The sequence below is a fragment of the Leptopilina heterotoma genome, unplaced genomic scaffold, assembly GCF_015476425.1.
Source record: "Leptopilina heterotoma isolate Lh14 unplaced genomic scaffold, ASM1547642v1 Lhet_32, whole genome shotgun sequence".
Classification (NCBI taxonomy): domain Eukaryota; kingdom Metazoa; phylum Arthropoda; class Insecta; order Hymenoptera; family Figitidae; genus Leptopilina; species Leptopilina heterotoma.
Window position 1 is genome coordinate 2,186,916 of NW_025111017.1, and position 24,813 is coordinate 2,211,728.

General features: G+C 29.8%; 1 protein-coding gene and 1 long non-coding RNA gene across 3 annotated transcripts in view; one reads left to right on the plus strand and one right to left on the minus strand.

Moving 5' to 3' along the window:
- The window catches only part of LOC122504809 (cGMP-dependent protein kinase, isozyme 1-like), a 519,664-nt gene that overhangs the window by 390,716 nt on the left and 104,135 nt on the right, over positions 1–24,813 (minus strand). The window lies entirely within an intron of this gene.
- On the plus strand, positions 11,384–12,105 carry LOC122504812. Its single transcript, XR_006301866.1, has 2 exons — positions 11,384–11,930; positions 12,004–12,105. It is a non-coding gene; the product is annotated as an uncharacterized LOC122504812 (long non-coding RNA).

A 24,813-nucleotide genomic window follows, 5' to 3' on the forward strand; every position in this document is an offset into this window, starting at 1 on the left:
TTTCGTGTCATCTTTTAATATAACACCTGTAAAACACATAATATCATATCATATTATATCATATAAAAAACGTTAAAAGTTTTTTAATTAAAAAAGTATGATTGACTTACTGTAATTATGCAGACTTTTCTGTTGGGATCTATTAAAAGATTTTTCCTTGTCCACATGCTTTGCAACTTTAGAATGTGCAATTAGATTACTATAGTGTGCTCTAATGTGGCTATTGCACAGTTTGCAGTCGGCTTCCGGCTTCCTATTAGAGACATAACCTTTAGATGATGGAGCCAGCCAACCTAAAATTTACAATTAAATATTAGTTACATAAAAATACTTACTTAAATTAATTACTTCCAAATTTTATGAAAAAGAATTCATAGATAAGTGTCAAAGTACCAAGTGAATATTTAACTTATTTAATAGATTATCAAGCAAATTTCTTAAATATAAGTAAGTAAATGTGAAAATATTGACAAAAAAGTATTGAATACTTATACAGTAAGAATACCTAACTGTCAGTCAGTCCACGAGTGCGAAGAGGACACTCTTATGCGGCGTTCAATGTTCGCTCACTCGCACTCACGCTTAGGGGTGATTCATAGTTAGATACTCTTACTGTATATGTCAAAAGGTTTTTTATTTAAAAGTTAAAAAAATTAAACTGTCGTAAGTTTTTAAGTTAAGTTAGGGTCAGTCCATTATATTTCACCTGAAGCCGTTGCGGCCTATTTTAAAAAAAATCTCATAATTTGTAAAAATGATGTTTAATATCCATAGAATTCATTTTTAAGAATTCTTTTATAAAATTTTTTGAATTAAACTTAGAATTTTTATTTTCAAGTTGAGTTGCACAGTAAAAAGGTTAGATTGACAGTTCTGAAAATTTAATAAAAAAGCATGGAAATAATTTAGATAATACAAATTTCTTGATTAATATTTGTTAAAAGTGAGCTAATTTACTTGTATAAATAGATTATAATGTAAACATGCCTAAAATAATAGATAAAAATTGATTTTAAAATTTACCTATGAAATGTCAAAAGTCACTACATTTTATTTACACTTTTCTAAAAAGTTTATAAATATTAATAAATTTATTACTATTTAATGTAAAGTATTTTTAATGTACTTTCATAATATGTGCTAACTTTTTCATTTTATAATATAGAAATATGAAAAAATTTACGTTTAATATTGGGTGGTTTGAAATCCTGCTCTAAATTTGCGCTAAAGTTGCAATACCAAATTACAAACATTAAATTAACTTGTCGACATTAAAAACATCACTGCATTAATCAGTTTTTCGTCCTATTCAACATGTAATTGAAAAAAAATATATTTTTACTCCGGAAGACATTTCAACTCAAAAGAAAAAAAAATTCAAATTAGATAAACATTTTCGAAATTCCTTTAACCAATAACAGCAAAGCAGAAACTACTTATTTCAGATTTTAATTAAAATGATTAAAAATAATTAACTGTGCTGCCGGAATAACCTACAAACTAAAGAAATACTAAAATATCCACTTAAAAATAAGCGCAAAACGTATTCATTTAACTTGTCGCTAATTGGGGCAACCGAGATATTATTAATTTTTAAAGTTACTCAATATAATTCAAAACTAACTATTTTCGCTACCCGGATAACCTACAAACTAAAGAAATAATAAAATATCCACTTAAAAATAAGCACAAAACGTATTCATTTAACTTGTCGCTAATTGGAGCAACCGAGATATAATTAATTTTAATAGTCATTTAACATACTTTGGAACTAATTATTTGCTAGGCCCGGATAACCTACAAACTGAAGAAATACTAAAATATCCACTTAAAAGTAAGCGCAAAACGTATTCATTTAACTTGTCGCTAATTGGGACAACCGAGATATTATTAATTTTCAAAGTTACTCAATATAATTAGGAACTAACTATTTTCGCTGCCCGGATAACCTACAAACTGAAGAAATAATAAAATATCCACTTAAAAATAAGCACAAAACGTATTCATTTAACTTGTCGCTAATTGGAGCAACCGAGATATAATTAATTTTAATAGTCATTTAATATACTATGGAACTAATTATTTTCGCTGCCCGGATAACCTAAATACCAAAGAAATACTTTAATATCCATATAAAAATAATCGCGATACATATCTATTTAACTTGTCGCTAATAGGAACAACACAGTAATGAATAATTTTAAAAGACACTCAATATACTTTAAGACTAATTATTTTTGCTGTTCGGATAACCTGAAAACTAAAAAAATACTAAAATATCCACTTAAAAATAAGCGCGAAACATATTTACTTACCTGGTCGCTAATAGGAGCTTATCAAAAAAGACTAATTTCAAAAGACACTTAATATACTGTCACATGCCACGTGTGTGACCTATAAGTAACCTTAAACCAGACCTGTTACCAAGCAAACTTGACAAACACCCATCGATGAGCAATCTTTTTACAACCCTATTACGTCGATACACGGATGTGATCTGGGTATATAAGGCCCTAAATTTGGATCCAAAAGTCAGTATCTAGTCAGCATCCAGTCAGTATCTAATTTAAATCAAAGCTATCGACATCATCTCTGTACCAGTAGTCAGTGCGAATCTATACTCGTTACCTACGATTATCCCAGTCTAAGTAATACCCATCTCGTGTGTGACCGAGCCATTGTCAAATCTCCAAGCAGTAAAAATTGGAAAGGCGGTGCATCTGAACTGACTGTGGACGCACGAGCGGAGAACGGGTTTTCAGCTTCGAATAGAAGCAATAAAGGTAATTAACTTAATCTTTTCATCATATCCATTCAATACAATTTCTATATCTAATAAACGCCTATTTGTTAAAGGTGTTTATTGGAAAAGGAACTGGTCTTCTCTCGGCAACATACAAATAACGAACTTTAAGAAATCATTATATACAATTTTATAATAAATTTCATTTTAACTAATTCTTAACTTTTATTCATTGATTCTTTTTTCCTCATTCCCAAATAAGATTTCTTCGGAATTTCTTATTTAAAACGAGGATAACAAATGTTAAGAGTAACAATTTTTTCACGTAACATACCCTCTTTTCTTGGTGCATCGGCCGGGAAAGCCATAAAGAATCAATGATATTATTTTTTCTAATTCTTATTTTTTCCAAAAATTTATTTTGAGATATAAAAAATATACATGTTTTTAACAATTCTAAAATTTTCTATTAAAATTTGAAACATTTAAAATCAATTTTTAACTCTTATTTTTAACAACTATAAAATTAAATAAAAAATTGAAACACAAACCGAGAGAGAATCAATTCCAATGATTAAATCATTTCTTTTAAAAATTAATGTCTACTTCTAAGGAAAATATTACACAAGATAAACATACAACTCGATCAAAAATCAAAGAAAACCCTACTTTAAAACTTAACCCAGGAATTCCCTATTTTAAACCTTTAGCTACTGGTACACCTAGATACTCTAACGGAAATCCAAACCCTTTTTGCAAATCCGAATTAGATTCAGGAATTTGTCATTCATTATTTGATAACAATTCTTTTAAAACTGACGAAGAAAGTGACAATACAATTTTAGAAAATAACGGTTCTTTAAATTCTACATTACGAAATAGTTTTAAACAAAGACTCGAAAATTACATAATTAGCACACACGATAGTGACGACGAAAACAGTCACGACGAGAACAGTGATAGTGAAAATTTAACAGAAAATAACGAAATGGCTCTACCAACAAACCAACAAGTATCTTTACGTGACGCTTTAGAAATAGTTCCTTTGTTTGACGAGACTAACATTCCAATCTCACATTTTATTGAAGGGTGTTTAGAAGCAGAGCAAATGCTTCCAGAAGGAGTAGCTCGAAATAATTTAGCAAAATTATTAAGGGCAAAATTAAGTGGGGATGCGCGAAAATGTATTTACGGATCTCAAATAACAAATGTAGGCGAATTAATAAATAAATTAAAACGCGTATATTTGCCAGTTAAAACAGTGTACCAATTACAGGGAGAATTAGGAAATATATATATGTGGGAAAAAGAAAATATTACATCTTATGCTGCGCGAATAAAAGAAATTGCCGATAAAATCGAAGATGTTCACAGATTAGGTAATGATGATGCAGTTGACGATGTTTTTAAAGAAAATTTAGAAAAAGATGTGATTCAATGCTTTGTGCGCGGATTAAGACCCGAAATAGAAATTCGCATGAAAGAAAAACCCACATTCCGAGAGATAGTAAATGACGCGATTGAAATAGAAAGGAATTTGACTGCTTGTTCAGATCTTCGAAAACACAAAATTAATGAGGATCATAAAGCTATAAAAATACACTCCTTACAAGATTCTTATTCACCTTGTTCGATTTGTAAGAGACGAAATCATAAAACAGAAAATTGTTTTTATTTACTACAAAATAAAACATACAGTTCACCAAGACAAACACAAGGATTTTCAAAACCCTATTTTAATAATCAAAATTTTTCAGAAAATAGAAATCCCTTTAACAATGGTAACAATTTTTATAGAAATAATAATAACTCTAATAATTTTATGAACAATCGTTCAAGACATTTTTCAAATCAACGATATAATAATAATTATTTTTACAATAACAATAATCAGAGATTTCCTAAAAAAGATATTACTTGTACTTATTGTAACAAATCAGGTCACTATATTTATGAATGTAGAATTAGACATCCTAGAAGAGAAGAATCATACAATAAACAACAATCTCAACCACAACATATTCAAAAATCACAAGAACAACAACCTCATTTTTCGGGAAACTTGAATTCAACCCCCAGCAAGGGTGGACTGAGGGTAGAATAAATTTAAAAACACCCGTTTCAAAAGAACAAATTACTTTAAACAATTCGCAAACAAATACAATTCCCTCAATTATTATCTCTGCCGACGGTTTAAAATTTCCAGCTCAAATGATGATAGATACTGGAGCTGGAAGAAATTTATTAAAATTAAAAGCAATTGATCCAAGAATTCCAATTGACACAGAAAATATTTTAAAATTAATCGGAATAAATGATTTACCTCTTTACACTTTAGGGCAAATAAAATTAAATATTTTTGGTCATCAAACAATATTTAATATTATCCCAGATGCAGTCCCAGTAGACGAAGACGGTGTTTTATGGACAGAATTTTTTCGAGACAATAACGTAAACATTAATTACACTTCAAAATGTTTAGAGATAGATAATAATCTTTATCCTTTTGTTTCCACAAAAATTTTAACAATACCAGCACGAACGATAATAACAACTACAGTTTTTCTTGACGAAACTAATAAAAATGAAGGTTACATACCAAGATTGAATTTAGGTTCAGGAATTTATGCCGGAGACGCAGTAGTAAAAAATTACGACAATAAAACATTTTTAAAATTTGCAAACACTAATGAAACTTCAGTAACTATTTCAATTCCTACAATCAAATTAGAAGAGTTTGAAGAAATCAACCCTTATACATCTATCACACAAGCTCAAAAATTTGATAACAATGACATGACTAATAATTAACTAAATAATTTTTTAATATCAGAAAATTTTTGTACTTTTAATAAAATGACAATTGAAGACAGAAAAGAAGAAATAAAACGACTTCTTCGTTTAGACCATTTAAACCAAGACGAATACGATCATGTAGAAAATCTTATAAAAAATAACGCTGACAAATTTCAAATGCCTGGAGAACCTTTAGAAGCAACTAATATTTTAAGACATTCAATACCAACTACAGATGACTGCCCAATATTTTCAAGACAATACCGTTTTCCTCAAATTCACAAAGACGAAATAACTAAACAAGTAAATGAACTTTTAAAAAATAAAATAATTAAACCTTCTTAATCACCTTACAACACACCGGTATGGATTGTACCTAAAAAACCTGACTCAAGCGGAAATTTAAAATGGCGAATGGTATTAGATTTTCGAAAATTAAACGAAAAAACTATAGGTGACTCATATCCATTACCTCATATAAATGATATACTTGACTCAATTTCTTCCGCAAAATACTTTTCTGTTTTCGACCTAGCAACCGGATTTCATCATATAAGAATGAATCCCAATGACTCACACAAGACAGCATTTTCAACACCTCATGGTCATTATGAATTTGATAGAATGCCATTTGGTTTAAAAACAGCACCCGCGACATTCCAAAGACTTATGGACTTAACATTAACTGGACTAATTGGAACAGAACTTTTTGTTTACCTTGATGACATTGTTATTTACGCAGACACACTCGAAGAACATGAAAGAAAATTTAATAATTTAGCTGAACGACTTAGAAACGCAAATCTTCATTTACAACCAGACAAATGCGAATTCTTACGACCGGAAGTAGGATATTTAGGACACATTATTGATAAAAATGGTGTTCGACCCGACCCAAGGAAAATTATTGCGGTTAAAAATTTTCCTATACCGAAAACAACAAAGAACATTAAACAATTTTTAGGTTTAGCAGGATATTATAGAAGATTTATTGAAAATTTTTCTAAAATTGCACATCCACTAAACCAACTTTTAAAAAAGGATACACCTTTTATTTGGTCAGACAAACAACAATTAGCTTTTGACACATTAAAACAACATTTATGCGAAGAACCTCTTTTACAAAGACCAGATTTTTCCCAACCCTTCGTGCTTACAACAGACGCATCAGGTTACGCGATTGGAGGAATACTTTCACAAGGGAAAATAGGAAAAGACAAGCCTATTGCATATGCATCTCGAAGCTTAAGCGATACGGAAAAGAAATATGACACTTACGAGAAGGAAGCATTAGCTATTATTTTTTGCGTATCTCATTTTCGACCATATTTATACGGTAGAAAATTTACTTTAGTAACTGATCATAAACCATTAGTATGGTTTCAAAATTCGAAGGATCCTTGTTCACGTGTTTCGCATTGGAGATTAAAATTAGCAGAATATAACTATGAAGTAGTGTACAAGGCAGGTAAAATGAACGTGAATGCAGACGCTCTTTCAAGAAATCCAATTCCTAACGAAGAAGAATTATTTAGAAATCAAAAGGTGCTCGACGATGATACATTTTTAACATTCGGGGATAATAAAAAATCAAGTGAAAATATTTACGACAGTAATAATACGTCTACATTATTACTCTTATTAACTACTCTTCTTAACCCAATACTTAGTGATTACATTACAAACACACAATGGAAAACCATTCTCACTAGGGCACAACGAAAATTAGAAGAAAGGGGAATTCAAGAAAAACTTACGGAAAACGTAGAAGAAATATTGCAGCCCATTATCAAGAGATCAAGAGGTCGTCCAAAAAAATTAAAAAATAAACTTCCCATACAAGAAGACAAGGTTGGTACCAAAAGAAGAGGAAGGCCGAGGAAAGACAAGAAGCCAATCTCAGAAGCTGAAGAAGAAACTGATCCAGAATACTTCGATAAATTAAGAAGAAATAAACGACTTAAAAAGACAAAGGGAAAGAAGAAAAACAAAATCGTAATTCAAGAAAAACCAAATGAAGACAATGAAAATTACTTTTCATCCACAGAAGATGATAGTTCAGAAGAAGATGACGACATATTCAAAGAATCCCTCGATGAAGAATCTCATAAAGAAGAAGATGACGACACAATTAAAAATCCCCTTAATGAAGAAATTTTTGAAGAAGAAGAAAGTGAAATTGAAGAAAATAACGAAAACAAAGGGCGTAATCTAAGAAGAAAAGAAGAAATTACTCAAGCACCTCCTATTCAAGAAAAACAATCTACGAGTAATAAAATTTTGATAGAATGTCGTGACCAATTAACAATGCGAAAAGACAATTATTTATATTTTGTAAGTACTAACGGTACCCCTCTCGACAATGGATCTAAGAGTTTAACAAAAAAATCAATTCTACCCAAATTTAATAATTTACAAAAGGGTTTAGTAAAAGAATTTAAAAAGGGAAAATATTATCATTTTGCACTTCCAATTCAAGAAAATGTCAAAGAAAACATAACTGATACTCTAAATACAATCAAATCATGTTTTAAGTCTTTACTTTCAATTAGTGATAAATTAAACATTCGGACTATTAGTATAGCAAAAACATCTCAAATTAATCACATTCCTTGGGAAGATATTAAAATTTTAATTCAAGATATTTTTTTAAACTCTAAAACAAAATTTATAATTTGTAATGGGATTACGCAATACCCTAATAAAGAAATTAGACAACAGATATTAGAAGAAAATCATTCATCGGCAATCAGAGGCCATAAGGGAGTAACAAAAACTTTAGCTAGAATTCGTCAAAAATATTATTGGAAAAATTTAAAATTAGATATTCAAAAATACATAAACGGATGTTTACAATGTCAATTAAAGAAATTAGTTCGCGTAAAAACTAAAAATTTAATGATTATCACAGACACACCTACAACTGCTTTTGAAAAAATTTCTATGGATATTGTAGGACCTTTTAACCCTCCAACTAAATCTGGTAATACGTACATTTTAACAATTCAAGATAACTTCACAAAATACTCTTTAGCAATCCCTTTACCTAATCATCAAGCTGCTACAATAGCAGACGCATTCGTGAAAAAATTCATTTGCATATTCGGTTCACCTAAAGGCGTACTAACAGACCAGGGAAGAGACTTTTTGAGCAATTTATTAAAAAGATTAGCAAAACGTTTTAGAATTAAACAATTTCGTACAACAGCTTTTCACCCCCAATCTAACGGATCACTCGAACGTTCGAATCATGTTTTAGCAGAATACTTAAAACAATTTATTGAGAAAAATTCTGAATAGGACGATTGGTTAGAATTAGCAATGTTTTCTTACAATACTAGCATACACGAAGGAACAAAATGCACACCATACGAACTTGTTTTTGGAAAATTAGCTCGTGAACCCTCTAGCGAATCTCCTTCTCAAAACGAAAAATTACAAACATACGATGAATATTTAACTACCTTTGTTACACAATTACACGAAATGAGAGCACAAGCAAGGGAAAATTTAATTTCGGCAAAGGAAAAATCGAAATTTTATCATGATAGAAAAATTAATCCCCTAGAAATAAAAAATGGCGACTTTGTATTTTTATTAAACGGAGGAAAAATTAAAAAACTAGAAAACCAATACTCAGGTCCTTATGAAATTTTAGAAATATTAGGAAAAGGTAATGTAAAAATTAACTTTAAAGGAAAACCTTTAATAGTCCATACTAATAGATTAAAGAAATCAAAAATTAATTCTTAACTTAACAAATATAAAACAATTATCTAATATAATTCTTTCTCGTTTCAGATCTGAGAAGCAGAACATATATTTTCAACAGGAGTACTAATCATATATTTTTTCTATTTTTCACCAATCCTTATTTAGCAATACCCATTTTCCTCACCTGGGAGGAATGTATTTTGAAAATAATAATTACCGATAAATTTATCTTTTCTGAGATACACATGAAATACAAACTCATATTTAAAACTAATTCATATTTCCAAATGATTATGGGATTCAATATTCTTTAAAAATTATTTACAAAGTCATTTTCTGTATTAAAAATACCTTCCTCCAGATTTCCACTGATATATTATAAATAAAAGATTAAAATTTTTATCAAACTAAAATTTTTTAAATTTACAATTTCTACAGTAAAACAAAGTAAAGAAATAAATAAATAAAAATAATTACAAAATTTTTAAAAAAATAATGCTGCAAAACTAAAAATTAATAACAAGAATAAATGTTTTTAATTTGTTGATGTTCTTATCTACAAGTAGCAAGAGATTCAATTATTAAATAAATTTTGAAGTTGATAAAACGATTTTATAAAGAAAAACATAATACATGGATTTAGTAAATTCCTTTAGTAAAAACAAATCCATTTATTATGTCAATTTATTCTTTATATCTTACAAGAAAAAGATTCTTAGAAATAAATCCCTCATATATAAAATAACATATAAAAGACAATTAAATATTCAAAGTAATAAATTAGAAGAAAAGCCACTTTTATTAAATTCTTTTAACTTTCCAAATAACCTAATAAAATCTTTAATAATTAATTATATGCCAGAATTTCCAAAACTTTCAAATACAATATTTAAACAATATAAATATATTTTTTTTTCCTTTTAAACTATTCTTCGAAAAGCATTGATTATAAAAAAAATGGTTCCAGAAAACCAAACTTTTAATGAAAGCGAAACATTAGCTCCTATTAGATCAGCTTTTTAAGACAGACTATATAACGAACTAATACGACATATATGTTGTAGAAAAATCACAACCAAAAACACATTTATCAAACAACAAGGGTTAATATATTGCGAAGATTGTTATCCGCTATTCGACAATGAATTAGAGATGAGACAAGACGATCATTTAATAGCATGTGCAAATATAAGCCTAGATTGCTTTAGATGCAAAGAAGTATTATACAAAGTAGTAAGAAGATCATTATTTTGTAAACAATGTTACATCGAATTAAGGGCAATACTACAAGATATAGTTTGTGAAGAAAACAATTTATTCTCAATTTAACATTAGATAAACAAAAATAATAATAAGTACATATTAAATAAATAACAAAACAAAAAATATATATACATAAAGGATAATTAATTAAAGTCATAAACTCACTATTCTTTACGAATAATCTTATAATAGTGACTTTATAAAAAAAAGATGGAAAAATTACATATAAACTTTCTATTTTTTTAAAATCTTTTCTACAATTTAATAAATATTTTAACAAGAAATATAAACAATTAATAATAAATAAATCTTACTCAATCACTGTGAAGCAATTGTGCTCTAAGAGTTATTAACAGATAATATTTAACGATTTGATTTCAATACTTAGTTCCCTACGACTAATAATAAAAATAATGTATAAAATATAAAAAAAAATTATGTTCAATCATTTAATGTAAACTATGTACATTGAACAATTATATTATTGTACGACTCGATCTAATACGATCTAATAACAAATAATAGACCACGAATAATTTTAACTTTTTGCAAAATATTAATAAATAATCATGTACTATGAATAATTTAATTTTTTTTTAACAAATAATATTCTACGAATAATTTAAAAATATTATCAATTATTATTAAACAAATTATTTTTAACTAACAATTACTAAACAACTTTATTTTACATAAAATATTTTTTTAAAAATTGTTCTATGATTTAAAAAAAAAAGAAAAAAAAATTTTTTTTTTCAAAAAAATTGTTCTACGATTTAAACTAAATTCTACGATTTATACAAAATTTTTTTTTCAAAAAAAAAAATTTTTGTTCTACGATTTAAACAAAATTTTTTCTACGATTCTACGATTTAAAAGAAAGTTAATCTTATGTATTACGATATCGAGAATTTTAGACAAATCTTCTGCCGAAGCTTCAATCGCAAATTTTCAATTGTGCGATTGAATTAAGAGGGGAGGTGTCACATGCCACGTGTGTGACCTTTAAGTAACCTTAGACCAGACCTGTTACCAAGCAAACTTGACAAACACCCATCGATGAGCAATCTTTTTACAACTCTATTACGTCGATACACGGATGTGATCTGGGTATATAAGGCCCTAAATTTGGATCCAAAAGTCAGTATCTAGTCAGCATCCAGTCAGTATATAGTCAGCATTCAGTCAGTATCTAATTTAAATCAAAGCTATCGACATCATCTCTGTACCAGTAGTCAGTGCGAATCTATACTCGTTACCTACGATTATCCCAGTCTAAGTAATACCCATCTCGTGTGTGACCGAGCCATTGTCAAATCTCCAAGCAGTAAAAATTGGAAAGGCGGTGGATCTGAACTGACTGTGGACGCACGAGCGGAGAACGGGTTTTCAGCTTCGAATAGAAGCAATAAAGGTAATTAACTAAATCTTTTCATCATATCCATTTAATACAATTTCTATATCTAATAAACGCCTATTTGTTAAAGGTGTTTATTGGAAAAGGAACTGGTCTTCTCTCGGTAACATACAAATAACGAACTTCAAGAAATCATTATATACAATTTTATAATAAATTTCATTTTAACTAATTCTTAACTTTTATTCATTGATTCTTTTTTCCTCATTCCCAAATAAGATTTCTTCAGAATTTCTTATTTAAAACGAGGATAACAAATGTTAAAAGTAACAATTTTTTCACGTAACAATACTTTGGAAGTAATAACTTGCGCCGCCTGGATAACCTAAAAACTGAAGGAATACTAAAAAATCCACCTAAAAGTATTCGCGAAACGTATTCATTTAACTTGTCGCTAATAGGAACAACACAGTAATGACTAATTTTAAAAGACACCTTATCTACTTTGAAACTGATTCGTTGCGCGGCCCGGATAACCTAAAAACTAAAGAAATACTAAAATATCCACTTAAAAATAAGCGCGAAACATATTTTTTAACTTGTCGCTAATAGGAACAACACAGTAATGACTAATTTTAAAAGACACCTTATCTACTTTGAAACTGATTCTTTGCGCGGCCCGGATAAACTAAAAACTAAAGAAATACTAAAATATCCACCTAAAAGTAATCGCGAATCATATTGATTTAACTTGTCGCTATTAGGAAAAACTTAGTAATGACTAATTTTAAAAGACACTTAACATACTTTGGAACTAATTATTTGCGAGGCCCGAATAACCTAAAAACTGCAGAAATACTAAAATATCCACTTAAAAATTAGCGCTATATATATTTACTTACCTTGTCGCTAATAGGAGCATAGCAGAAAAGACTAATTTGAAAAGACACTTAATGTACTTTGAAACTAACTATTTTCGCTGCCCGGATAACCTAAAAACTGAAGAAATACTAAAATATCCACTTAAAAATTAGCGCGATATATATTTACTTACCTTGTCGCTAATAGGAACAACACAGTAATAACTAATTTTAAAAGACACCTTATCTACTTTGAAACTAATTCTTTGCGCGGCCCGGATAACCTAAAAACTAAAGAAATACTAAAATATTCACTTAAAAATAAGGGCCAAATATATTTTTTTAACTTGTGGCTAATAGGAACAACACAGTAATGGCTAATTTTAAAAGACACCTGATCTACTTTAAAACTAATTCTTTGCGCGGCCCGGATAACCTAAAAACTAAAGAAATACTAAAATATCCACTGAAAAATAAGGGCCAAACATATTTTTTTAACTTGTCGCTAATAGGAACAACACAGTAATTAGTCATTTTAAAAGACACCTTATCTACTTTGAAACTAATTCTTTCGCGGCTGGGATAACCTAAAAACTGAAGAAATACTAAAATATTCACTTAAAAATAAGGGCCAAATATATTTTTTTAACTTGTCGCTATTGGGAAAAACTTAGTAATGACTAATTTTAAAAGACACTTAACATACTTTAAAACTAATTCTTTGCGCTGCCCGGATAACCTAAAAACTGAAGAAATACTAAAATATCCACTTAAAAATTAGCGCGATATATATTTACTTACCTTGTCGCTAATAGGAACAACACAGTAATAACTAATTTTAAAAGACACCTTATCTACTTTGAAACTAATTCTTTGCGCGGCCCGGATAAACTAAAAACTAAAGAAATACTAAAATATTCACTTAAAAATAAGGGCCAAATATATTTTTTTAACTTGTGGCTAATAGGAACAACACAGTAATGGCTAATTTTAAAAGACACCTGATCTACTTTAAAACTAATTCTTTGCGCGGGCCGGATAACCTAAAAACTAAAGAAATACTAAAATATCCACTGAAAAATAAGGGCCAAACATATTTTTTTAACTTGTCGCTAATAGGAACAACACAGTAATTAGTCATTTTAAAAGACACCTTATCTACTTTGAAACTAATTCTTTCGCGGCTGGGATAACCTAAAAACTGAAGAAATACTAAAATATTCACTTAAAAATAAGGGCCAAATATATTTTTTTAACTTGTCGCTATTGGGAAAAACTTAGTAATGACTAATTTTAAAAGACACTTAACATACTTTAAAACTAATTCTTTGCGCGGCCCGGATGACCTAAAAACTAAAGAAATACTAAAATATCCACTGAAAAATAAGGGCCAAACATATTTTTTTAACTTGTCGCTAATAGGAACAACACAGTAATTAGTAATTTTAAAAGACACCTTATCTACTTTGAAACTAATTCTTTGCGCGGCTGGGATAACCTAAAAACTGAAGAAATACTAAAATATCCACCTAAAAGTAATCGCGAATCATATTGATTTAACTTGTCGCTATTGGGAAAAACTTAGTAATGACTAATTTTAAAAGACACTTAACATACTTTGGAACTAATTATTTGCGAGGCCCGGATAACCTAAAAACTGCAGAAATACTAAAATATCCACTTAAAAATTAGCGCGATATATATATTAACTTACCTTGTCGCTAATAGGAGCATAACAGAAAAGACTAATTTGAAAAGACACTTAATGTACTTTGAAACTAACTATTTTCGCTGCCCGGATAACCTAAAAACTGAAGAAATACTAAAATATCCACTTAAAAATAAGCGCAGAACGTATTCATTTAACTTGTCTGTAATTGGGGCAACGGAGATATTATTAATTTTATTAGTCATTTTATATACTTTGGAACTAACTATTTTCGTTGCCCGGATAACCTAAAAACTGAAGAAATACTAAAATATCCACTTAAAAATAATCGCCAAACATATTCATTTAAATTGTCCCTAATTGGAGCAACGAAGATATTATTAATTTTTAATGTAATTTATTATGCTTTGGAACTAATTATTTGCGCTGCCCGGATAACCTAAAAACTGAAGAAATACTAAAATATCCACTTAAAAATGGTTTCTAAAAATTTTTCATTTACTTGTCGTTATTTAAAGCGACGAAAACATAATATCCTTTTTAATGTCCCACTAAACATGTATACAAACTAATTAGTTGCGTGAACTGGATTTTAGATCTTTTATTACTATGCTTATAATTTAATTTTTTTACTGAAGTATATATTTTTTATTTATCTATGTATATTTATTTACAAATCAAGATCCCGCAGTCCTATTTTTTGTGAAAAACGTGATTGAACTTTTTGAGTTTTAATTCGATTGTTATTATCGCTAATGCAATATTGTTTTGTTATTATTGTTACCATAGATACTGTCATTGAATGCGTTTCATGTTTTTCTTAGAAATATATAATTAATTATGTTTTACGTTTTGTGAATTATTTCGTTTTTGTAAAATGGCTGTAGATCAAAGTTTTAACTGTAAGAAGAGAAGAAATGGAGATGAAATTACATCTTGGGTCAAAGCAATTACTAATACTGCAGAAGATGTCAAAAAAGTTGATTTTTCGAGTTCTGGTTCAAATTCCCTTTTTGCAAAAGTTAGTATTTGAACAAAGTTTTTTTAAATATTTTATCAAAACACTGTTTAAAAATTCCTGAAATTACTGATTATGTGTATTTTCAAATCCTTTTTTTTGTTTCTTGTCAAAATTGACATATATTATGAAAATTTTCTATTTGAATTTTTTTAAATTTCTTTATACTTTTTAATCTTCACCATTTCAAAATAAAAAATAAATAACCTCTTCAACAATTGATTTTTTTAAAAAACTATTGTTTAATGTCATTTTAGAAATATTTCTCTTTTTTTACTAATGTATTCGGTATCCAACCAAGAAGTCCAAACCAAAAAATCCAAAGTAAATAAAATCCAAAAAAGCAAACAACAAGTTACCAGGGTGGCCACTTTTTTCATAGCAAAAAATTAACGTTCATTTCCCGCTCCATTCCCGGTCATAAGGAATAACTCTGAAAATAAATTATTCCATGAATAATTGAAAAAATTCCCGGATTTTTTTACTTTTTCCCAAACCCTACAAATATTTTAGTTTACTCTAAAAGTAATTGAAACTCCAAAATATGTTTATAATACATTTTCTTAAATATGTTTAACTGCAAAATCATTTGGAACTTAAATAGATTTTTGGAAATTAATATTTAATTATTATCCATTTTTTCCATAGGGAGCGTTCACAAATGATGTCACGTTTTTGGGGATAGGGGGGGACTTTACTGAACGTGACACAATGTATTTTTACATGTGAAATTGCATGAAATTGCGTGACAGGGGGAGGGGGGTCTAAAATCCCGAAAAATTGTGTGACATCATTTATGAACGCTTCCATAGAAAGATTTAAAAAAGATGGCTTTTGTAACTTATTAACAATTATTCTCAAAATTTCAATTTAATTATTTTCTACAAATTTTAACTAAAATATTTCTAAAATCCATTTGTTTACAAGACAACTTCATGAAATTTTGAATAATTTGGAAGTTTTTTAATTAAAATCTTTTACAATTTAATTTTTCTAAAACTTCAATTTTTTTTATTGTTTATACTCCTGCCCTATTGGCCTTACGCACTTCGACAAGAGTCCCCGAGAAATACTTTTTTTTGGATTAAGCATAACAATTCTACATAAATTTTCTATATATTAACCTAATTTGCGTCTACAGCCGACTTTTATTAGGAGTACTCGCATTGCGCCTGGACCACCCGTCAATGGGTTTTCTCGACAGAGAAGAGGGAAACTGTAGAAAACCTCTCCTGAGTACAACCGGTTTATCGACAGTCGAGTGCTAATGGTGTGTACCGGACAATAATCGACGGTGCACATCATTATACCTCGACGTCAAACCTCCCGCTCAGATTGTCTCACGTGCCGGAAAAATACCAAGCCAAGTGGGCGCGAACCAAGGATACTTTATACCCTTGGTCCTTAAACGACCGCCAACGCCAGGCATCTATCCGACTGAGCTAATCTGTCGATCTAAAACTTCAATTTAAAACGTTTTAAAATGCAATCTATATCACCGGCCCGGTGGGTAAACCGGCTAGGTGTCAATATCTACAAAATAGCGAAATTGTCAAAAGTGCTATTTAGAAATTTGAAGCAACCATGTGTAGCAACCTTATTTTTTCAATTTGACATTTTTTACTTTTGTTTGTGCAACGCTGGGAGCAAAAGTGTTTTTTTCGCCATAGCCATGAAAAAGTGTCTTTTTGGGACCTATTTTGGGCAAATAAAGTAGCACTTTTTCATGTAGTTCTGGACAACTGCCGTAAAAAGACTTTTTATGTCAGCTAACTGCCGTAAAAAGTCTTTTTAAGGCAGTTAGCGGCCATAAAATGTCTTTTTCTCACAATTCTATTTTTTCTCACAAAATAATCAGTGTTTTTTAAAAAAAATTTCCAAAATCCCGGTCAAGATCAAAACTTTGATTTCCCGGCTTTTCCGGTCCAGCGGCCACCCTATACTTTCACTTTGGATTTATCTTTTGGATTTTTTGTCTTGGTCAGAAAGTCCAAAAGAAATTAAAAAACCAACGAAAAATTGAGATAAAAAAATTTAAATGGTTGCCTTGAATGAAATTGTCCTTTCTTTTGAGTTGAAAATTAGAATTATATTGAAAAAAATAATCTGTACAAATTTTTGTAAAGAATTTTATCAAAATTGTTGAAAGTAATTGTATGTTTTTTGGAATAATTTTTTAAAAAATTTTATAGAATAATTGAAATTTTTCTAGAAATTTTTTTATTTACGAAAATAATTTAATTTTTGCAAAGATTTTTTTATTTATGAAAGTAATTGCAATTTTGTGAAGATTTTTTTTTATTTATGAAAATAATTGAATTTGTGTGACGAATTTTATTATTTATGTTAATAATTGAATTTTTGTGAAAAATTTTATTATTTATGTAAATAATTAAAATCCTGCGATTTTAACATTAACATTTTAAATCTCGATTTTATAGCGTAAAAAGTAAAAACGTGGCTTTTTCACATGTTTCATAATTTATTTTGGATTTTTTGACATTGGATATTTTTATTTTGTATTTTTTGTACTTTGGACTTTTTTTCTTGAATTTTTCGTTCTGAATTTTTTGGATTGGATTTTTTGTCCTGTAATCAATGTATTCTACTTTATTACATATCTTTTAACAGATATGTAAATATTTAAAGAAGAAAAATGATAGAAAATTTTTTCTTCACATTTCCCGCGCTTGTATAAACAATACGTCGAATATAAGACATATGACTGAAAGTTTAATGCAAGGAGAATTAAATAACAGTAATGACACTGAAAACAAAGAAGAAAATATAAGAAATAGAGAGAACGAAATTGACCAATTTGATGTAAGCATTAATAGTACGTCGAATATAAGACTTGTGGCCGAAAGTTTAATGCAAGGAGAATTAAATCACAGCAATGACACTAAAGACAACGGAGTAAATATAAGAAATGAAAAGAACGAAATTGAACAATTTGATGTAAGCACTAATATATGTACTATTGTACATATGTTTGTTTTATAATAAGTTAAACGAGGGTTTTATCAATCTTAATTAAATATTAATTGGAAGCTATATTTACGGATTTTAAACTACAAACGATTTCAATATGAAACTTTTATCAAGTTAAATAATTTTCTGGTATCATAACTTTCTTGTCGAATTCCAATCAAGAAACATTAAATTTTTAACCTGACAGAATTTAGGTGCATTGGTTATTAGGGTGGTCCAAAAATACATTAAGAAAAAAAAAGTCGGAATTTTTTTGCTCTCACCCCCCGGAATTGAAGTTTGTAATAAAAAAATACCCCTGTTTTTTTCTTCATAATAAAATAATATGAACCCGTGCCTCAAAGCCCCTCAAATTTCTTATGTATTTTAAATGAGAAAAAAACCATTTTTCGTAAATTTAATATAAAATCTAGAGAAATTTTTTTTCACTCGTTTAAGGATGTTTTCCTTTTAGAGTGTTTAACCCATTAAGGACGGGATGTACAAAATTTGTACACAATGTTTAAGGATATATTTCAATAATAAAATGCTACGAGAAAATCTTTTGAGTACACATTTCTTATGTGTCAAGAGTTCCTCTTTCGAATGGCGTGCTCAAAAAAACTAAAAAATGTTAAATAAACAATTTATTTAACAATTTATAACAAAGAACACGATTTTTTAAGAATTTCAAATTGGTTTTTGGGTCAAACCATTTTATTTCGCCTAATGTATTTTTGATCTTTATAAAAAATGGCAATGTTTCGGGAAAATATTCTTATATGTTTTGGAATTACGAAATGCACAATGATTTGTAAAAAATAATTTCATTTCATATAAAAAAAGATATTATAAATTGAGAGTACATGAAAAGAGAGTACAGTTTAAAACAAACCAACTTCAAGTCAGCTGTAATACTTGTCAATAACCTTCAAAATAAACACTTTTTTTAAATCAATTTCTTTTGAAAACTAGTGCAAAATCCATCGCGAAATTTTAGTATCAGGAAGACATTGCTTTAATCAACATGCTCCAAAAATTTGGCATAAATCGGGTTTTCTCTAACGAAGTTACAAACATTCAAAATCCCGATAAAATGAAGAATGGTTCATTTTTAAGGTAAATTTTTTTATATTTCTTAGTTGATAATCAAAAAAGTGTTGAAATAATAATAAAGTGTATTTAAAATACTTATTATTTAAATAATTCTAATTTACGAAAATTAAATTACTTTGTCAAAAAAAATTGTTAAATATAATCGATTTTTGACATTTCATACAGAAACTTAAATAACATATTTTACAGTTTATTATAAATTATTTGATACTTTTATTAAATTCAAATCACAAATTAAGAATTTAAAAATAAATATCAATCGCTTTTTTTATATTTCTTAAAGAGATTACACCTTTTTTAAATATTTTGTAATGCCTGTCAATGTAACCTTTTTTCATGTACTCTCAATTTATAATATCTTTTTTTATATGAAATGAAATTATTTTTTACAAATCATTGTGCATTTCGTAATCCCAAAACATATAAGAATATTTTCCCGAAATATTGAAATTTTTTATAAAGATCAAAAATACATTAGGCGAAATAAAATGGTTTGACCCTTTTTAAATTTTTTTATAGCTTAACCCTTCAGCATATCTTCTACTGTTATAAATATCGCGTCAAAAATAGTCGGGCTACAAGATAGGACTATTTTGGAAATCAAATTTTTAAATGGCTGCCACAAAATGGCGACCAAAGTTACTTTTTTTAAACAATATTATAAACAAATGAAGGAAATTTTCAAAAATAGTTAACTTTGCTTGAAACTTGTCACTCACGGTTTTTGGGGTCGCTGATGACGAATATGACCTTATTTTTTAAAAATTCAAAATGGCGGATCCAATATGGCGGACGGTAAATTTAAAAAATGATTGTATTCTCTTAAAACTTGTCACTTGGCGGTTTTTTGGGTCGCTGATTACGAATATAACCTTATATTTTGAAAATTCAAAATGGCGGATCCAATATGGCGGACTTCTTTTTAAAAATCATACAAATTCTCATGAAACTTCTTACTCGGGGGTTTTTGGTCTCGCTGGTTACGAATATAACCTTTTTTTCAAAAATTCAAAATAGCGGATCCAATATGGCGGACGACAAATTTAAAAAACGATTGTATTCTCTTGAAACATGTCACTCGGGGGTTTTTGGGGTCGCTGATGATGAATTTGACCTCATTTTTTCAAAAATTTAAAATGGTGGATCCAATATGGCGTACGAAATTGAACTACACTACCGGTCAAAATTGAGAGACCACCCATTTTCAGACGAATGAAAATCGTATTAAAACATAAAATTTACTGAAACTAAAATTTTTTTTGTTTATTTTCTGAAAGTTGATAAAATTTTGGAAAGAACAAAATATTTTAGAAGTCGTTTGGCCAATAATTTATTTAAATATTTTTAAAAAAATCGTCATTTTCAATTTTTTATACAAATTTGAAGAACTTCTAAATATATTTTCTAAAATAGTTTTTAGTACAGAAAAAATGTTCTAAATTTTTTGAATTTTCTTGGTCCAAGTTTGACAGTCTACACTTTCTAAGAAAAAAATTACTCGTTAATGACTATAAGTGATTCTTATAGTGTAGCAAATTATCTTTAAAATAAGCCTAACATCATTAACAAGCGTTCATTAAAAATTAAGATTTTTTAAAAATATCTAAATAAAATAATGTCAAAATGACTTCAAAAAGATCTTGTTCTTTTTAAAATTATATCATCTTTCCAGAAATAAAAAGAAAAATTTTTTAGATTCCATATATTTTATGTTTTAAAATGTTTTATAATCACCTGAAAATGGGTGGTCTCTCTATTTTGACAGGTAGTGTAATTTGGCGGGAAATTATAAATCAGTGAATTTTGAAAATACAATATACTATCTATATCCATTACATTAATTCATTATCTTTTAAGAACTAATCCAATTTAATTTCATAATTATTTATATTCGAATATAAAATAATTTGCGGGAATTTTCAAAGTGTACGTTTTAAATACATACTATATTGAATACATTAATTATGATAATATATTATTTATTAAAAGCAATTTAATTAATTTTCGAAAATATTTATTATATAAAAATCAAAATTAATTCATAATTATGAAAATATATATAATTTGACGAAAATTTTGAACGTATTTACTATGTCAGCAATGCAATCAATATTTTTGCAAACCGCGTTTTTCAGAATCACATGAAAAAAAATAATGAAAGTAAGAATAGATTACATATTTTCTAAATAATGTTTAAAAAATATAAAAGGCAACAAAAATATTAAAACATTTTTAGAAATAAAAAAAAGACTTTTTAAAAACGGTTTAACTCCACGCGGTGAGAATACAATCATTTGAAAAGTTTTTCGTACGCCATTTTGAATCCACCCTTTTGAAATTTTTGAAAAAACGAGGTCAAATTTATCATCAGCGACCCCAAAAACCCCCGAGTGAAAAGTTTCAAGAGAATACAATCATTTTTTAAATTTGTCGTCCGCCATATTGAATCCGCCATTTTGAATTTTTGAAATCTAAGGTTATATTCGTAACCAGCGAACCCAAAAACCCCTGAGTAGGAAGTTTCATGAGAATTTGTATGATTTTTAAAAATAAGTCCGCCATATTGGATCCGCCATTCTGAATTTTCAAAATATATGGTTATATTCGAAATCAGCGACCCCAAAAACCCCCAAGTGACAAGTTTCAAGAGAATGCAATCATTTTTTAAATTTACCGTCCGCCATATTGGATCCGCCATTTTGAATTTTTAAAAAATAAGGTCATATTCGTCATCAGCGATCCCAAAAACCCCCGAGTGACAAGTTTCAAGCAAAGTTAAATATTTTTGAAAATTTCCTCCATTTGTTTATAATATTGTTTAAAAAAAGTAACTTTGGTCGCCATTTTGTGGCAGCCATTTAAAAATTTAAATCCCAAAATAGTCCTATCTTGTAGCCCAACTATTTTTGACGCGATATTTATAAGAGTAGAAGATATGCTAAAGGGTTAAGCTATAAAAAAATTTAAAAAACCAATTTAAAATTCTTAAAAAATCGTTTTTTTTTGTTATAAATTGTTAAATAAATTGTTTATTTAACATTTTTTAGTTTTTTTGAGCAAGCCATTCGAAAGAGGAACTCTTTACACATAAGAAATGTGTACTCAAAAAATTTTCTCGTAGCATTTTATCATTGAAATATATCCTTAAACATTGTGTACAAATTTTGAACATCCCGTCCTTAATGGGTTAAGGAATAAAATCCTTTTCTAATCTAATCTAATCTAACAACCGAGAACGAGCTGGATTTTCCTGAAGAGGGGAAAGTAAGCACCTAGGTTATAAAACCCATTGTACCAGACTCCAGCTCGCTCGTTTATAGCAACCCCTTAGAGTCCTGTTCTTCTCCAGAAGTCCAGTATCTCTTCTATCGATAGGTTGCTCACCTGCTTAGGGTCAATAATTGCTTGACCCTATCTAGATAGCCTGATCCTAGCTAACGCTGGGCATTCTGATAATATGTGAGTCGAAGTTTCGTTACTCTCCCCACACAGTCTGCACATAGTTGAAACTTGTCTGCCTATTTTATGCTGATGGTAATTCAATAGTCCATGACCCGTAAGTAGACGAACTACGGTTCTAACTCTGATCTTATCGAGTTTTAGGAGATCGCTCGCTCGCCTCTTGTTGAGTGCTAGCCCCAACAGAGTTTTCGCTTGCCTTCCCACCCCAACGTTCGCCCAACACTTCTCATGTTCCTTTTGACCCCATCTTTCTATGGCTCCCTTAACCAAGCACGGCATTATTGCCACTGCTGGTTCAGGACCTATAAGTTCCGCCTCAGAACCGATTTTCGCCAAGGCGTCTACTATTTCATTACCCTTGATTCCCGAGTGACCCGGTACCCAAATCAATGAAAGTTTATTTGCTGAACCCAACTCATCTAGTACGCTGCGGCATTCCCAGACGAGTTTTGATTCTATTGTGGGATTTTTCAGAGCCCCTAAGGTCGCCTGACTATCTACACAAATACTAATCCTCTTGCCCTTTGTTCCATTTCGAATGGATATTTGGGCGCAAGTTAAAATCGCACAGACCTCTATCTGCCAGACCGTGGCATATTGTCCTAGGGACTCAGACACTTTAATGCAGCCAGTTTTTCGATAAATTCCGAAGCCTGCACCGCAGTCCATCTTGGAGCCGTCTGTATACCAAACTTCGTCCCCAAGTGGAAAATCTTTCTTCCAGTCCATTCTGGAAGGTGTAATGATCTTAAATCGGGGTTTAAATTTCACCCTCTTGATCATTCTATCTTGCACCATACTTAATTCTGGTATTGATAGAATTGAGCGTGGAAGCTTGGTGTGTATACCACCAGCCTTCGACCTTCCCTGCGCAGTTAACCTGCTCATAGTAGGAGCCGCCTTTTTCACCGCGGCAAAATGCAGAGGTACTTCGGCTAGCATGAATCCCAACGCAGCTGTTGGCGTGGTTCTCATAGCTCCCGTAATACCCCTGAAAATCATTGCTTGCAGTTGGTCCAGTTTCTCTTTAACCGTTATCAATCGAGTCCTAGACCACCAAACAACCACCGCGTGAAGAAACCTTGGTTTTAAGATGATCTGATAGAGCCAGTTGACCATATTAGGCCTTAGTCCCCACGATGACCCTATCGCCCTTCTACACGCCCAAAACGCAGTACAGAACCTTCTATACTGATATTCAAAATGTTCCTTCCAAATCAACTTTTTATCCAGGATTACTCCCAGATACTCAGCCGATTCAGAAAAAGAAATTTCTTTTCCATAAAATATCGGTTTCTTCAAACTCGGTACCTTATATTTTCTTGTGAAAACTACTATATTCGTTTTCTCTGGGTTTACAGAAAGTCTAGTCAGATTGCACCAATCCTTGACAATCTTGAGCGCACGATCCGTAAGTTCTAAGAGGGTCTCAATTGAGTGCCCTCTTATAATTATAAAGAAATCATCCGCATAACTTTGCGTATAATATCCCTGGCTATTGAGGTTTCTAATTAACTCATCTGCCACTAAGCACCACAATGAAGGAGAGAGAACTCCTCCTTCTGGGCACCCTTTTGAGACAAGGCCCGTTACCTTGGCCTCACCTTACTCTGCCTCCAGGGCCCTTTCGCAAAGCATGCTGTCGATCCACTTACCTAGCGACTCGAGGACACCTCGCATCCTGGCTGCCCTGTAGATAATTTTGCTAGAGGTGTTAGGGAAGGCACCTTCGATATCAAGAAAGATACCAACCGCATAACCACCACTGCTAATTTGTCCCTCTATTCTACCTACTGCCGAATGGAGGGCTGTTTCTACTGAGAAGCCTGCTCTATATGCATGCTG